Source organism: Amborella trichopoda, chromosome 8 (genome assembly GCF_054954075.1).
Source record: "Amborella trichopoda isolate Santa Cruz 75 chromosome 8, AtrichopodaSantaCruz75HAP2 v2.0, whole genome shotgun sequence".
NCBI lineage: Eukaryota > Viridiplantae > Streptophyta > Magnoliopsida > Amborellales > Amborellaceae > Amborella > Amborella trichopoda.
In genome coordinates, this window is record NC_142343.1 from 18,799,590 (window position 1) to 18,816,449 (window position 16,860).

The following is a 16,860-nucleotide window of genomic DNA, read 5'->3' on the forward strand; positions in this document are numbered from 1 at the left end:
AGATTAAGCAGAAGAAAGGTCTGTAAGCCTTGACCAAAGAAGCCCCTAAGGCAGTTGAAGCTACCACCTTTGGTGACCTCCTATCTCACAATCCCTTCTTCCCTTTGCAGATCCCAGTGACTGAGTGAGTCAAAGAATATTGCTCGGTGATCATTGCTAAGAAGCCACGGTCCCAAGACCGTCAAGAAGCGGTCCTCACAAGGTCGGCGTACAAGGCTCGAGTCCAGCCGGGGCATGCTGAGCCCCTGCAAACCAACTTGCTATGCACGACTCTCCAACTGCGGCCATCGACTACTCCACCTAGCTCTGACCTTCCATAAGAAACAGTCAATGTCATGATGATCAAAGAGCCGATGATGCCCAAGAAGAGAGGATGAACAGATTCGGGGTAATGTTACAGTCCATCCTCGAAAAGATGGAACGCTTAGAAGCCTCCAGGTCCCCTTCTTCTCACCATGAGACCGATTCTCCGTCTGGTGAAGACACAATTCCCAGGAAAACTCCCCCACTGGTCTCCCAGGACAACTCTACTTCCCGCAGGGTTTCCCAAACCGACATAGATGTCATGGTGGCCCACATGCTCAAGAACAAGGTCTCAAGCATGCAAGAGGTGCTGCTTTACCAAAAGTCGTACCCCTCGTACATCGACCAAGTGTCATTTCCCCGAACTATTCGAAAGGGAAGCTCCCTCTAATCAATGGTACTACGTCTCCACACCAAGAAACTTCTCACTTCCAAGCAGCCTGTCGAGAGATAGAAGCTGACGGGGGACTCCTCGTCCGTCAGCTCGTCGAGACTCTCGAAGGGCCAGCCTTCCAGTGGTATGCTCGGTGGCCTCCGAACTCGGTGCACACCTTGCAGGAAATGCAACAGTTGTTTAACTAATGTTTCTATGAAGTCCAAAGAAACATGGAAGCCATCGAGCTTCTCAGTTTGACTCAAGACCCTTGTGAGCCAGTTGACAAGTTCATCGCTCGATGGAGAGTGCTGGCAACCTTTCATGCCACTCCCATGACTAAAAACAAAGCTGTCCAGAACTGCATATGTAATATGCTTCCCGAGATCGCCTTGCATGTCGAGGCCTACAATCCACCCTCCATGTCAGAGCTCATCTCTAAAGCAGTTCATATTGAGGGTCTGTTTAAGCACATGGCGGATCACTTCAGCAACCCTTTGACTCGAACTCTCGCTACAACAATTGGGGCCATCGAAAAAAAGTGGCGATCAGTGCAACTATCACTGTAATTGACACTAAGAACGCCGCCTCTCCAACCCTGGACCTCTCCAAGGCACAAACGTCTCAGGCCGGGGGTAAGCAACAGTCTTATAACAAGGTCCCGCCTCCTAAAAATATCAATCGAAGTGACTACTGGATCAAGCACCGAAACAAGGTGTATCCTTTTGACAAGGAGTGGGTTTCTACAGTGCTTCGACTACTATTGGAGAAAAACATGATCCGGTTACTAGAGGTCAACACTGAAGAACAAGCTAGACAGGAGATAAACGAGAGGTACTGCACCTATCACAGAAAAGTAGGCCGCCCTACTCATGACTGTGATAAGCTCAAAGACACTATCGAAGCCCTTATTAATAAGGGTCAGATAAAGCTTGAAGAGTTGAAGAAAGCAATCGAGGAAACCGAGGCTTCTCTCATAATGATAATACAAGAAGATGATGGGGCACCCACCATCCTCCGTGCACTATTTTCCATAATGCTCGAAGAGGGACACATCACTCCAAAGCCGACAAGGTAGCCCAAGTTCCTGCCTCTAGGAACTGAGAACCTCTGGTGCTCATATCACCTGATATGAGGCCATGACTTGAGCGAATGCACTGTCTTCCATGAGTTATTACCAAAGAAGATGCAGCAATGCCAGGAAGTCCATGGTAACCCAGAAGGACACCCTTAAGTCCCTCTTCCACCAATGTAAGAAGAACTTCCGACGCAAGCCCAGGGAAACGCTGAGCTAGACCTTCTGCAGGCCGTCTTCCAGGCAATGCTCCAACAAGGTCTTGTCACTCCCAAGCTCCAACAAGGTCTTGTCACTCCCAAGCCCACCAGGTAGCCTAAGCGCCTTGCCCAGGGAACAGAAAATCTCTGGTGCCCTTATCACCAAATATGGGGACAAGAGCTGAAAGAATGCTCTAGGTGCGAAGGTATAATCACTCAAAAGGTATCAGAGTGCCACATCATTTGCGCCATTCTCCCTAAGAGCTTCCAAGCCGTCACTCCCGTCCAATAGGAAATCGCACTGCACGTTCCTTATGAGCCTACACTGAGCCCTCGACTTCTCAGCCTTGAGAAGTCTACCATGGATGGAGTAGACTCAAGTCCTTGAAGCGTTAAGCAATCCACCAAGCCAGGGTTACTCATCAGCCCGATGGGATGAACCAAACCTCTCCTCAAGGATTCAAAAGGAGACAAGCACCCAGGTTCGTTTTGCCGAAAGAATCGTCTTCCTCAGCCACCAGTCGAGGAAGAATTTCTCAGACCCCTTGCTCCACTGCCAACCTTACTGGACTTCATCCTTATCCTGTCATCCAATCAGACGGATGTCCATGAGTGATCAACAGCTTGGGAGTCATCCAATATGGGCAACGATGCCAAAAGCACCGCACCACGGTCAAAGCCGAGGCAAGACATAAAATACCCCCTACGCACATTCCAATTCTGACGATGATGTAAAAAGCTGCCCATAACATTCTAACTCTTCTTCTCCTCCCTCCTCTTCTATTTTTTCCACTGGTACAGGTCGGCAGTGCCTAGACTTCGACACTCTAAAAAAAGAGCTTGGAGGCATCAGCCCTCAGTAGGTCGCAGCAGAAGCGCCTAAGAAAGATGTTGACCCAGGCGACTGGATTCTTGACAGTCGCCGATGCCCTGTCAACCAAACCCAAAATCGATCCATCTTAAAGCTATCATTCCCACGAGGCCTGTCACATGATTCAAGTTCATGAAGCATCACTCAGTTCGAAGTAAATACCTAGTGATCTCAGTCACGAGGTCATGGACTCCTTGTTCGAAGTGGACCCTTTCATTGCTTGGTCCGGCCAGGGATCAGAAATCGTATCTCACACTGAGCCCCTCCTCAAAGCAGAAATGTCAGGATCGTGTGTCTCTGCACTCGAGGTTAATGAAAATCCTTATGAATCCCCTGAATACTGCTTGCCCCAAAGACGACTTCCCCCTGCCATTCATGGATGGATACTCTAGTTATAATCAAATCAGGATGTCATCAGAAGATGAGGAGACCACTACGTTCTTGACCCCAAAAGGTGTCTTTTGCTATACTATGATGCCTTTCGGGTTGAAGAACGCTGGTGCCATGTACCAATGAGCTATGACAACCATCTTCAAGCATACGATCCATAAGGTGGTCGAGTGCTATGTGGATGACTTGGTGGTGATATCTGAAACAAAGGACGCTCACGTACTAGACCTTAAAAAGGTATTTGAACGGTTGTCACATCACCAACTCAAGATGAACCCTTAAAATGCTCCGTTAACGTACAATCAAGAAAATATTTAGGGTTCATCGTGAGGTTCCGTGAGCTTGAGATCGAGCCGGTCAAAATCAAGGATTTTCAGGATATCCCATCGCCTACGACCCTTCATGAACTGTGGTCTCTATAAGGATAGTTGGCAAACATTTGAAGGTTCATCCCAAACCTGGACGCCCTTTTCACATCTGCTGAAGAAGGACACTCCCTTCATATGGGATGAGGCGTGCCAGGTTGCACTCGATGGCATCAAGCAGTATTTGTTGAATCCCCTAGTGCTCTCTACGCCAATGTTAGGAAGGCCTCTCATCCTATACGTGACTGCCCTTGATGAGTCACTCAGGGCACTCTTAACATAGAACAATGATGGGGGGAAGGAAACAGCACACTATCTCCGTCGAAGGATGCAAAGAGCCGAGAAGAATTGCCCTCCCATTGAAAAGATGATCCTAGCCTTGATCTTTGCTGTACAAAAGCTCTGTCATTACTTGCTCTATCACGAGGTCTGACTAATCTCAAAGGCGGACCCGGTCAAGTTCCTTATGACCTGACCATGCCTATCAGGACGCCTTGCCAAGTGGGTATCATTGTTGATGGAGTTCGACATCATGTACATACCACAAAAGGAAGTCAAGGACAAGACCTAGCAGACTTTCTCGCAGCTCACCCAGACCCTTCAGAATCTCCCCTTTCAAGTGATCTCTAGGATGAAGAAGTTTTAAGTGCGATACTAGCTCGATCATGGGGGATGTATTTTGATGGAGCATTTCAGTCTGATAGAGGGGCCCGACAATGGAATGATTCCTCTATCCTTCTCACTTGCAGAGGCATTTTCTTTTAACGAAGCTGAATAACAAGCTCTCATAATCAGATTGGAGATAGTCTAGGATCTAGACCTAAAGCAGCTAAATGTCTTCGGCAATTCTTGGCTAGTCATCTGGCAGCTTAAAGGGATTTATGACGTGAGGAATGATACTCTCAAGCCTTATCATGACAAGGCCAAATCTTATATGCCCCACATTGATGATTTCTCTCTAACTCATATCCCTAGGAGGCTGAACTCGCAAGCCCTCTTTCAAAGCTTAGGGCTACCATTCAATTCTCTTCATTAGGGCCCACACTTGTCTGGGTAAAAGAATGGAGACATGTCGACTTGAGAACTGAAGTTGATGCAGATCAAGAGAGAGATATCTTCCTCTAATGCCTTCCTTATCCGTTCAGAGCACTCCTCGCTGCCAAAGATGTCATTAAGGTAGCGCAGGAAATGTTACGAGGAAAATAATCCAAAGCTGAGAAGCAAGAGCCTGAATTCTTCAACCCGATGTGTGCAGAGGTAGAACAAGTAGAAGACTGAAGGGAGACTATCATGAATTTCATAAAGCATGGAAGGCCGCCTCGAGATTGGGCGGAACGCAATGGCATACGACGGATGTCTACCATGTACACCCTTCTTGATGGGGATGTTCTCTTTCATCGATCATTTCATGGAATTCTCCTAAGATGTGTCGATACATAAGAAGCAAGCAAAGTACTCGAAGAAGAGCATTAAGGTATCTGCGGGCTGAATCAATCCAGCCCTAAGTTTTACGAACGCATACGCAGACTCGGCTATTATTGGCCTTCAATGGTGGCTAATGCCCAAAACTATGCTAGAAGTTGTCAGGTGTGCCAAATTCACTCAAGCCTCATGCATAAACCCTTGGAGCCTCTCCATCCTACAGTGACATCACAACCCTTTTCCCAAAGGGTATGGATATTGTAGGACCCATCGACCCTCCTTCTGCCTTATGTCATGCCTTTATTCTAGCAGCAACAGATTACTTTTCCAAGTGGGCTGAAGCAATCCCTCTCAAGAAGGTTTCAGGGACCACTGTGCCAACTTCGTGCATCATCGCATCATATACCAGTTCAGGATTCCAGAAATGGCCCTCAGTTCAAGAGCCATCACGTTAATCATTGAGCCAGCTTTCGAGTGGAAATACTCGATCATGTACTACCCTCGAGCCAACGGTTTAGCTGAGGCATTCAACAAAACCCTGTGCGGGGTGCGTGGGAAGTCAATTTTGAAGTCAAGGAAGAATTAGCATGAGAAGCTGCCTGAAGCTCTGTGGGCCTATCGCACCACCACTCGCAATGCTACAAACTCTACCCCTTATTCCCTGGTTTATGGAGGTGAGGCGGTTTTACCCCTCGAAGTTCAAATACCTTCACTTTGTGTCCCTATACATCAAGGCTAACCAAAGATGAGAGGGTCAAGCTATGTTATCAGGAATTGGATGCCCTTTACGAAAAGAGATTAGAGGCCCAGCAGAACCTCGAGCTCAATCAGGGGAGAATGAAGAGAACCCTTGACAACTCTGTTAAGGTTTGCTCATTCACCCATGGAAATCTAGTGTTAGCAGTCAAGAGACCGATTATCATGCATGGGAGTCGCAAAGGAAAGTTTGAGCCCAAGTGGGAAGGTCCATTCATAGTCAAGAAGGTCACACCAAATGGGGCCTATATACTGGAAAACTCTGATGGAGAAGAGGCGATCCCCCATATCAACGGGCGCTATTTAAAGAAGTATTACCGCTGACATATCCCTAAAATGTGGTGCGTGCAATAAATACAAAGAAATGAAGATGAGGAACATTAAGCTGACTCAAAGGAAATTCATTTCTTTTATTGCATCAGACAAAGGTACAAGCTACAATCAAAAGCCCATTATTAGGGAGGTTACAAAGCTCCTGCATCTGAGGATAAGAGGATGATTACAAGCTAAAACCCACAGTACAAAACTCTTGCATCTGAGGATAAGAGGACGGTTACAGGGAAAAAAGAAACACCCTCATCATGAAGAAGAAGAAAAACCAATTGGAAGTCAGCTTCAATTCATCTGCCTTGTGTTCTCAAGAAGGATGGTTTTAGGCTAAAAGAAGAAGCCAACCATTTCTGAGTCAGCTTCAATCCATCTGACATACAAATCAGACTTCTCTAGCAAGGAGCTGGCCCATGATAGACTCCCTTCCTCCAAAACAACATAGACTTCACGATTGTGCTAGAGGACTTGGCTTTCAATAGATTATAGTAACCGGGCCTTCTCATTTGCCATCACTATTGGGCCCCACAAGGCATTGCCGTTAATGATCATCACCATGCGCAACTCAATGCCATGCGTGATCATCCTTGCATGTGACTTAATGCTACAGTTGACCACTACCATGCGCAGCTCAACGCCACGTGCGACCATCATCACAGGCAGGCCAATGTAGTGTGAGACTATTGCCGCGAGCAGCTTGCTCCCGAGCGTGGCTATCATTGTGCGCAGCTTAGAGACACATGAGGGCAGTACTGGATGTGACTTAATGTCGCGCATGCCCTTGCAGTGCCCCGGTTCCCATTGTTCCCAATTCTTAATAGGCATTAACTCCGACGCCTCTTCGGTTTCCCCAACTGTCACTCCTGGCTGATGGTCCACCTTCTCCCGACCGTTGCAGACCTATCATGCCTCAGGTTCTGGCCGACGCTTCCTCTTCTCTTGGGGAACTCACTCCTGTTCACTGGAAAACCCTTCCCCGCCTCTACATGTTACCGGGGTTGGAGGAAAACCCACCGGAATCCCCAGAAAGCTTCCCTGTGACCATGCGGGCTTTCCATATCCCTGTTTTGTGCTTCTGCAGTTCTCCACAACTCACTAGAATTTCACTATGGTTCTGGTGAGCCCACTACTGCTCCTCTTTCTCTTCTGATAGCCAGACGATCGTCAGATTCTCCTAACTTCTCTGCAACCTCCCCTTCAACCTTTGGACTATCAGAAAAAGCACGGTAGAGCACCATTGCAAATCTCGCCATGGCTCTGAGAAGCCTCATTCCCTGCTCTAAAGAACCTCAACACTCTTTGAAACCACTCGCAAGCACGTTATGGAGGCCCACAACTTGCTCAAGCTCACCAAAAAGCTCCTGAAAGCTTGGGTACTAGCTGGGAAACTCTCGAAGGGAGCTCCGTCTCTCTCTCTCTCTAAAAATCTTTCAAACTGTTTACCCTTTGGTAAAACAATGAAATGGGATTTTCCCCCTTTTATACTCAACTGTGTCGTGAACTGCCCCCCACAAATTCAAAATCACGCTTCAATCCCTAGCTTGTGATGGCAATAAGACCAGGCCGGGGCGGGTCAAGCATGAGAACTGAAAGGGTTATCGTCGCGAGCTTCTTCAAGGGCTATCGCCTCGTGCTTCATCAAGGGCTATCGCCCCTTGCCTCATCAAGGTCTATCGCCGCATGCCTCATCAAGGGCTATAGCGCATGCCTCGTCGAGGAGCTATCACTGCATGCCTTGTCAAGGGCTATCGCCACATGCCTCATCAGGAGCGATCACCACGCACTTCGTCAAGGAGCTATTGCCGCACGCTTCATCAAGGAGCTATCTCCGCGCTCTTCTTCAAGGGGTTAACGTCGTGCCCCTCATGAAGTGGTTAACATCACGTGCTTCACTGAAGATCTAATACTTTGTGCGACATCCAGGAGTTAGTGCCATGCCCATGCCATGGCACTCCCATTCGGACCATCGTTCGACCTCCTCAGGAAGTTCATTCCCTGCACCATTGCCTCACTCCTCAGGGAGTCGAGCCCCCAATTACTACTCTATTCCCCTTGGAGTCAAATTCTCCCCACACAATGGTCTGTGCTGCAAGACCTTAAACTGTACAACCATGTTCTAAATGCACAAATCTAAACTGCATGGTCCAAACTATCTGACCAAAAACTGTAGTAGAGATCTAGCTACATGACCTTAAACTACGTGGTCCTCATTGCATGACTCTAAACTGCACGACTACTGTCCAGTTGTATGACCCTAAATATAGTGCACGTCTTGACCTCATGACGTTAAAAGGTTTAGTGCCATGGTCCAAACTACATGACCTTAGACTGTAGCGAAGGTCAAGTTCCATGACCTGAAACTGCATGGTCCCAGCTGCATGACTTTAAACTACATAACCATGGTCCATGCTACAAGACCTTAAAACTGTAATGAGCGGTGCGAAAAATAGTCCATACGCATTACTTTAACTGTGAAATGGACACACCTCTTCAACCAGGTGTATTCCATCAACATCCTCAGTGGAGTTAGATGTATGCCGAAAAAAAAAAAATGGGGTCGTACTTACCCCTTCAATCCCCAGAGGCTCTGTTCCACACCAACATCCCTTAGCAGGAGTCACATCCTATTACGACCCACTATCCCCAAGTAGTTAGAGGTCATTCTTATCTTTTTAACCCCCAGTGAGGTTGCATCTGTGCTCTGGCCTATGATTCTCATAGAGTTACATGCACACCATTAATCATCCCCAGGGAGTCATACTTGCCCTCCTAATCCCCAGTGAAGTCAGCTTACTCTTGCCACTCCTTGTATGGCCACCATCTTCATCTAAATCTCTCTGCTTATGTATAGCCTTAACTATCTTCATCACCAGGGAGTCAGATTGTTATCCGCAGACCTATCCCTCATGTAGCTTCACCTACATGGCAACCCACACAATGCTCTGTGCTGCATGAGCTTAAACTGCACAGCCATGGTCCAGATGCACGACCTTAAACTGCACGATCCAAACTATATGACGTTAAACTTTAGCGGAGGTCTAGTTGCACGACCTTAAACTGCATGGTCATTGTCGTATGACTTTAACCTGCATAAACATGGTCAATGCTATGTGACCTTAACCATAGTGCACGTCCTGGCCGCATGACGTTAAAATGCTTTGCACAGGTCTCAGAGGCATGACCCTAAACACACCCTCACATACGCGTACACCCCCTTTACATGTATTTTCATGCACGCTTTCCCTAATCAACCCATTCGTGTGTGCACACTACCTTCATTGCTTCCCCACTGAACCCATGGGTTCACAAAATGGCGAGCCATCTCGTCACCCATACTCGTCATCAACTAATGAGTCACAACTTTTGACACACCATTCATCATCTTCCATCTTTTATAGGAAGCCTCGTACCATCTCCCCAAAGTGAGTCAAAACCATCGCCATACTCACTCTATGGCCTCCACATACTGCTATTCATTACCACTCCGGTCCAGCTGTATGTCTGTAAACTATAGTGCACGTCCTGGTCACATGACGTTAAAAGGCTTTGCACAGATCTATAAGGCATGACCTTAAACATGGCTTCACAAAAAAAGGGGCATGGTGTACATCTGGACAAGTGAACTCCATGAATAAAAATGACGGATGGGCATGGTCATGAAACCATGAGTAATGGAGTTTTGTGAAAACAAAAACCTAAGCACGGTGAAAATCCCAAAAGGGCACCGTGAGCAAAAACAGTTGAAAAGGGTGGACATGACCGTAAGGTCATGGGCAAAAGAGTCCAATACTAAACGAGGTTGGTGAAAAACTATCTCTACGGTGCCACTTCCCCAGTCCAGGCAAAAACTTGCAAAGGGCGCTTGGACTAATAACAAGCAGGTTGATGCAGCAACACAGTCTCAATCGACACCCAATTGCCAAACAATCATAATCCTGACTAATGGGGTCTATGCAAAATCCTCAACTACCAGCATCCAATCACAACTCAAAATGGCTCACCCAAGAGTTAGAGCCTCATAAGATCTCCCACACTTCACCTCCAAAACTTGAGGGTGAGGACGACGACCGAAAGATCCCTCCAAAATGCTAAAAGACGTTCACGAAGGCAAGCAACTGAGAAACCCGGGACCCACGTGCCAGAGACTTCAGGGTTATTCCTCGTCATGAGATCGCCTCACTAAAAACCTTACTTAGTGGACATGCTCAGATCTTCAGGACACGCTCATAAAAAGCCCCCGACTGGACCTGCAGGATGCGGCCCATGAGGCTGCCTCACCAGAATTCCCTCTAGTTGACGGGCCCAGATCATTGGGATAGGTAACAAGCCCCCAACTGGACCACACTAAATGGGACCTACAGAGATACGCTGATCATCAAAAGCAAACCTGGTGTAGCAACAAACAATGTCGACCAAAGGTTCATAGCACTTGGCCATCAGAAAGGCCTGATTCTGAACAATGAGGATCCTACAAAATACTTAAGCTGTCAGAATCACAAATAGTCCCTTGAGGGGTGAGGACTTCTACTGATCCCTCAAAAAGTCTCTTCTCCCCCTAAAGTCTCGATGGATGGACTTGTACATTGAATCCAAACGTCCGAGGATCCTTTCCGAACATTGTCCCTCTCATTTCTCTCGAAGAACAACACTCGGTGGGGCAATCTATTTGAAGTCATTTTCCAACACCTTGGTCCTCAGTAAATGAAGCCTAACAAACAATGGAAATTTTGACTGTTTCAAAATTGCCCTAGAACGACTCTTAAAAGTCTCTTACCAAGTTTTGCTGCATTTCAAAATGTCTAAGGCAGTGCAGATTGAGAAATAGTTTCGATAGAATTAGCCTCTAGCACCCTGAAAAGGACCCCAATAACTAGAACTACTTTTTTTGTATGTCAAATTGTTGTGGGACCATCTCCATTGGATTCGACACGATTGAAAATCACCAAGGGTCAAATTTCAACTTAAACGGAGACTCCAAGAAAATGTTATAGGCAAAAGAGGAGCTGCATGCTATTCCCTTGCGGCCACCCTGCAACTCAACTCCATTAAAATTTCAGTCACGAACAGTGACTTTTGACACTCATTTCTCACCCGTCTCGAGTCAGATCGTTCTCAACTTCTGTGACCATGTTCGTCGCGTTAAGACGAACGTTTCGATATGTGGCATGCCCTGTGACGACGCCCGACCTCGAAGAAAAGCTAGGGAGAAGTTGCTGATCCTGGAAGAAAGTGTAAGAAAATCAGCAGCATAATTCCTCGATAAAGTGGTCAAATCACGCTGCTCGCGAGCCCAATCGACGTGAAAACAATTCCATCACGTGCCCAAGGTCTAGGGCTGTCTCTAGTCCGAACCCTGTACATGATGAACGATCAGATTCCGCACACAAAGCCAATGAAGTGACTGCAAATTCCTTCTCCGAAGTTTTTGATTCCGGCCAACACTCTAAAGTGGCAAAATCCTCGTCTAGACAAAGAATCGAGCTGCATTTGTTGCCACACGATTGGGACGGCATGCGCAGTGTCCTCAATGTCTCAGTGAAGAGCACAAATGACGAAACTTATTGCCGCCCACAGGGGTCTCCCCCTACTGTGTGCCTATCACAGACGGTGATGCCAATTTCTGCCCGTGAGGGGTCTCCCCCTGCTGCAAGCCTATCACAGACAGTGATGCCAATTTCCGCTCGTTAGGTGACTATTGCAGTGCGTGAGCATCCTTCGCATGCTCGGTGCCTATCGTCGTCCGCAGGCTTCCTTCCCACACTCGGTGTCGATCGCCGTCTTTGAGCTTCCTTCACCTACTCGGTGCCTATCGCCGTCTATGAGGTTTCTTCGTGTGCTTGGTGCCTATTGTTGCGAGCCATCTCGTCGCCATTTTGTGAACCCAATGGCGAGCCATCTCGTCACCCATACTCGTCATCAGCTAATGAGTCACAACTTTTGACACACCATTCATCATCTTCCATCTTTTATAGGAAGCCTCGTACCATCTCCCCAAAGTGAGTCAAAACCATCGCCATACTCACTCTATGGCCTCCACATACTGCTATTCATTACCACTCCGGTCCAGCTGTATGACTGTAAACTATAGTGCACGTCCTGGTCACTTGACGTTAAAAGGCTTTGCACAGATCTATAAGGCATGACCTTAAACATGGCTTCACAAAAAAAGGGGCATGGTGTACATCTGGACAAGTGAACTCCATGAATAAAAATGACGGATGGGCATGGTCATGAAACCATGAGTAATGGAGTTTTGTGAAAACAAAAACCTAAGCACGGTGAAAATCCCAAAAGGGCACCGTGAGCAAAAATAGTTGAAAAGGGTGGACATGACCGTAAGGTCATGGGCAAAAGAGTCCAATACTAAACGAGGTTGGTGAAAAACTATCTCTACGGTGCCACTTCCCCAGTCCAGGCAAAAACTTGCAAAGGGCGCTTGGACTAATAACAAGCAGGTTGATGCAGCAACACAGTCTCAATCGACACCCAATTGCCAAACAATCATAATCCTGACTAATGGGGTCTATGCAAAATCCTCAACTACCAGCATCCAATCACAACTCAAAATGGCTCACCCAAGAGTGAGAGCCTCATAAGATCTCCCACACTTCACCTCCAAAACTTGAGGGTGAGGACGACGACCGAAAGATCCCTCCAAAATGCTAAAAGATGTTCACGAAGGCAAGCAACTGAGAAACCTGGGACCCACGTGCCAGAGACTTTAGGGTTATTCCTCGTCATGAGATCGCCTCACTAAAAACCTTACTTAGTGGACAGGCTCAGATCTTCAGGACACGCTCATAAAAAGCCCCCGACTGGACCTACAGGATGCGGCCCATGAGGCTGCCTCACCAGAATTCCCTCTAGTTGACGGGCCCAGATCATTGGGATAGGTAACAAGCCCCCAACTGGACCACACTAAATGGGACCTACAGAGATACGCTGATCATCAAAAGCAAACCTGGTGTAGCAACAAACAATATCGACCAAAGGTTCATAGCACTTGGCCATCAGAAAGGCCTGATTCTGAACAATGAGGATCCTACAAAATACTTAAGCTGTCAGAATCACAAATAGTCCCTTGAGGGGTGAGGACTTCTACTGATCCCTCAAAAAGTCTCTTCTCCCCCTAAAGTCTCGATGGATGGACTTGTACATTGAATCCAAACGTCCGAGGATCCTTTCCGAACATTGTCCCTCTCATTTCTCTCGAAGAACAACACTCGGTGGGGCAATCTATTTGAAGTCATTTTCCAACACCTTGGTCCTCAGTAAATGAAGCCTAACAAATAATGGAAATTCTGACTGTTTCAAAATAGCCCTAGAACGACTCTTAAAAGTCTCTTACCAAGTTTTGCTGCATTTCAAAATGTCTAAGGCAGTGCAGATTGAGAAATAGTTTCGATAGAATTAGCCTCTAGCACCCTGAAAAGGACCCCAATAACTAGAACTACTTTTTTTGTATGTCAAATTGTTGTGGGACCATCTCCATTGGATTCGACACGATTGAAAATCACCAAGGGTCAAATTTCAACTTAAACGGAGACTCCAAGAAAATGTTATAGGCAAAAGAGGAGCTGCATGCTATTCCCTTGCGGCCACCCTGCAACTCAACTCCATTAAAATTTCAGTCACGAACAGCGACTTTTGACACTCATTTCTCACCCGTCTCGAGTCAGATCGTTCTCAACTTCTGTGACCATGTTCGTCGCGTTAAGACGAACGTTTCGATATGTGGCATGCCCTGTGACGACGCTCGACCTCGAAGAAAAGCTAGGGAGAAGTTGCTGATCCTGGAAGAAAGTGTAGGAAAATCAGCAGCATAATTCCTCGATAAAGTGGTCAAATCACGCTGCTCGCGAGCCCAATCGGCGTGAAAACAATTCCATCACGTGCCCAAGGTCTAGGGATGTCTCTAGTCCGAACCCTGTACATGATGAACGATCAAATTCCGCACACAACGCCAACGAAGTGACTGCAAATTCCATCTCCGAAGTTTTTGATTCCGGCCAACACTCTAAAGTTGGAAAATCCTCGTCTAGACAAAGAATCGAGCTGCATTTGTTGCCACACGATTGGGACGGCATGCGCAGTGTCCTCGATGTCTCAGTGAAGAGCACAAATGACGAAACTTATTGCCGCCCACGGGGGTCTCCCCCTACTGTGTGCCTATCACAGACGGTGATGCCAATTTCTGCCCGTGAGGGGTCTCCCCCTGCTGCAAGCCTATCACAGACAGTGATGCCAATTGCCGCTCGCTAGGTGACTATTGCAGTGCATGAGCATCCTTCGCATGCTCGGTGCCTATCGTCGTCCGCAGGCTTCCTTCCCACACTCGGTGTCTATCGCCGTCTTTGAGCTTCCTTCACCTACTCGGTGCCTATCGCCGTCTATGAGGTTTCTTCGTGTGCTTGGTGCCTATTGTTGGAAGATATTTTTCATTATCATGGGGCCCCCTCTCAATAAAAGCCTAGCAAACAGTGGAACTTCCAACAGTCTCAAAACAGTACAAAGATTGACCAAGATCTTCATGAGATCTCTCAAAAGTCTCCTGCTATGTTTTGTTGCATTTCAACATGTTTAAGGCAGTGTAAACTGAGAAACAGTTTCGGCAAAATCGACCTCTAGCACCATGAAATGGACTTATAACTAGAGCTAAAATTTTGGTGTCTCAATTTGCTGTGGCACCACCACCATTGGATTTGGTATGGTTGAAAACCCCCAAGTGTCAGATTTCCATTTGAACAGACACTCCAGGAAGAAGTTATAGGCAAGTGAGTGAAATAGAAGGAGCAGCATGTTGATCCCATGCGGCCACTCTGCAACTCCACACCATTGAAAGGACAGTCACAACCAGTGACTTTCGACGCTCATATCTCACTTGTCCGAGGTCAGATCAAGCCCAAATTTTGTTAACAAATTTGTCTCATCAAGACAAGCATTTCGATATGTGGTACGCCACATGACGACGCCCGAGCGCCAAGAAAAGCTAGAGAGAAATCGTTGATTCATGAAGAAAGTGCAGGAAAATCAGCAGCATCATGCCTCACTCGAGTGGCCAAATCGTGTTGCTTGCGAACCTGATCGACACGAGACCAATTCCATAACGTGCATAAGGTCTCGGGCTATCTCTGACCTGAACCTTATACATGATGAACGATTGGATTCTACACACGAAGCAGATGAAGTGATCCAAAGACATCAAGAAATGAGCACACTATCAATCCAAAGTTTCAAGATTCATTCATATTTCAAGTCACATGATCGTGCCCTAAAAACATGATCCATGGCTCAAATCTGGTTTCAAATCGATCGTCATGCCAAGCCCTACAAGAAAACAATCATCTATCGATGAACCGGGCATCAGAACGACCTCGGATCATTCATGCAAGATCACGCAAGTTTCAGGGCAACACAGTAACTGTTTTGAAATTCCACAAATGGTTAGGAAGACGCAAGGTACATCTTTTCTCTCTTCATTTTCTTTTCTTCTCTCTTATTGCCTTTCTTCTTCCTCTTCTTTGTCTGAGCTCTTCTCAGAGGCCATGCACGACAGTGGCAGTGCCTTGCATGCCTTTCTTGCAGTCTCACAGGTCTCTCATGGAGATGGCAGCGCCTTGTACGAGCTTCCTTCTCTCTCTGTTTTATTCTCTATCTCCTTACGAGACTGGCAGACGGTGCTGCTCATCACCATCTGCAGATATAAGCTTGATGTCTCAGCAAGGAACGAGGGTATTGAAGTTGATATCTGTCTACAAGGGCTTCACCCTGTCACGTGACTATTGCAGGCGGCGACACCCATCGTCGTCCATAAAGGGTAGCGGCAATACCCGTTGCCTCCCGAGGGCTCCGTCCACACCTCTCTGCGTTCAATGTTATGCGCCTCATGAGAGGCAATTTCCATGTGGCCCATGAGAAGTTATCGTCGTGCGCTTCGCCAGAAGCTATCACCATCAGCAAGGGACGCGTTGTCTTCTTGCGTTGCAAACAACGATGCTTATTGTCGTCTGCCGGCTTCTCTCATACTCTACATCAAGTGTCATGCGTCTTGTGGGGAGCTATTTTCGTGAGCCTCACCAGAAGCCATTGCCTCCCGCAATGGGCACGACATCTTCTCAAGATGCCAATGGAGATGCCCATTGCTGTCTGGGCTCTTCCCCCTTTGCCGTCTCGCTCTCTTTCTTTTCTCTCTCTTTCTTTCTCTTCACTCTTTTCTCTGCACACATGATTGAGGGTGGACTTAATCTAGCAGCGTCATATCAGCCTCGATTGTGAGTAGTACTGCTGCCGTGCTGGTCTTGAGTACCATGCCCCTCTTGCTACCTCTTCGAGTTGGTCACTGTCTGGATATCAAGCTAGTCTCATCTCTTCATCAAGTTTTCTTCTCTTTTCGACCTTCGTTCCAACCTTCCACCTCATCGATCTAACCCCTCACATTCTTAACCACACAGAAATGCAATATTCTAAGACAAGGGTGGGTCTCTTCGACCCACTTGTCTCACAAATTAACCCAAGTAGTATTGTGTAGAAAAACAACGTGATTACAGGTCAAGGGAGGCTATTCCGAACTAGCTAAAGCAGCTGGGGGGCTTTCTAACGTGATCTAAGAGGGAACCCACACGAGCCAACCCAAGTAAGTCCACCTTAAATTCCTATCTCATCGGTTGGTATACCTGCCCTTGCTCTCAAGCAAGGTTCCGAGAGAGCGATCTCAAATCCTGGGTTCATTAGAAACCTAAGATACGTGTTGCCTGATCATCTAAATCCAGAGGGCGAGA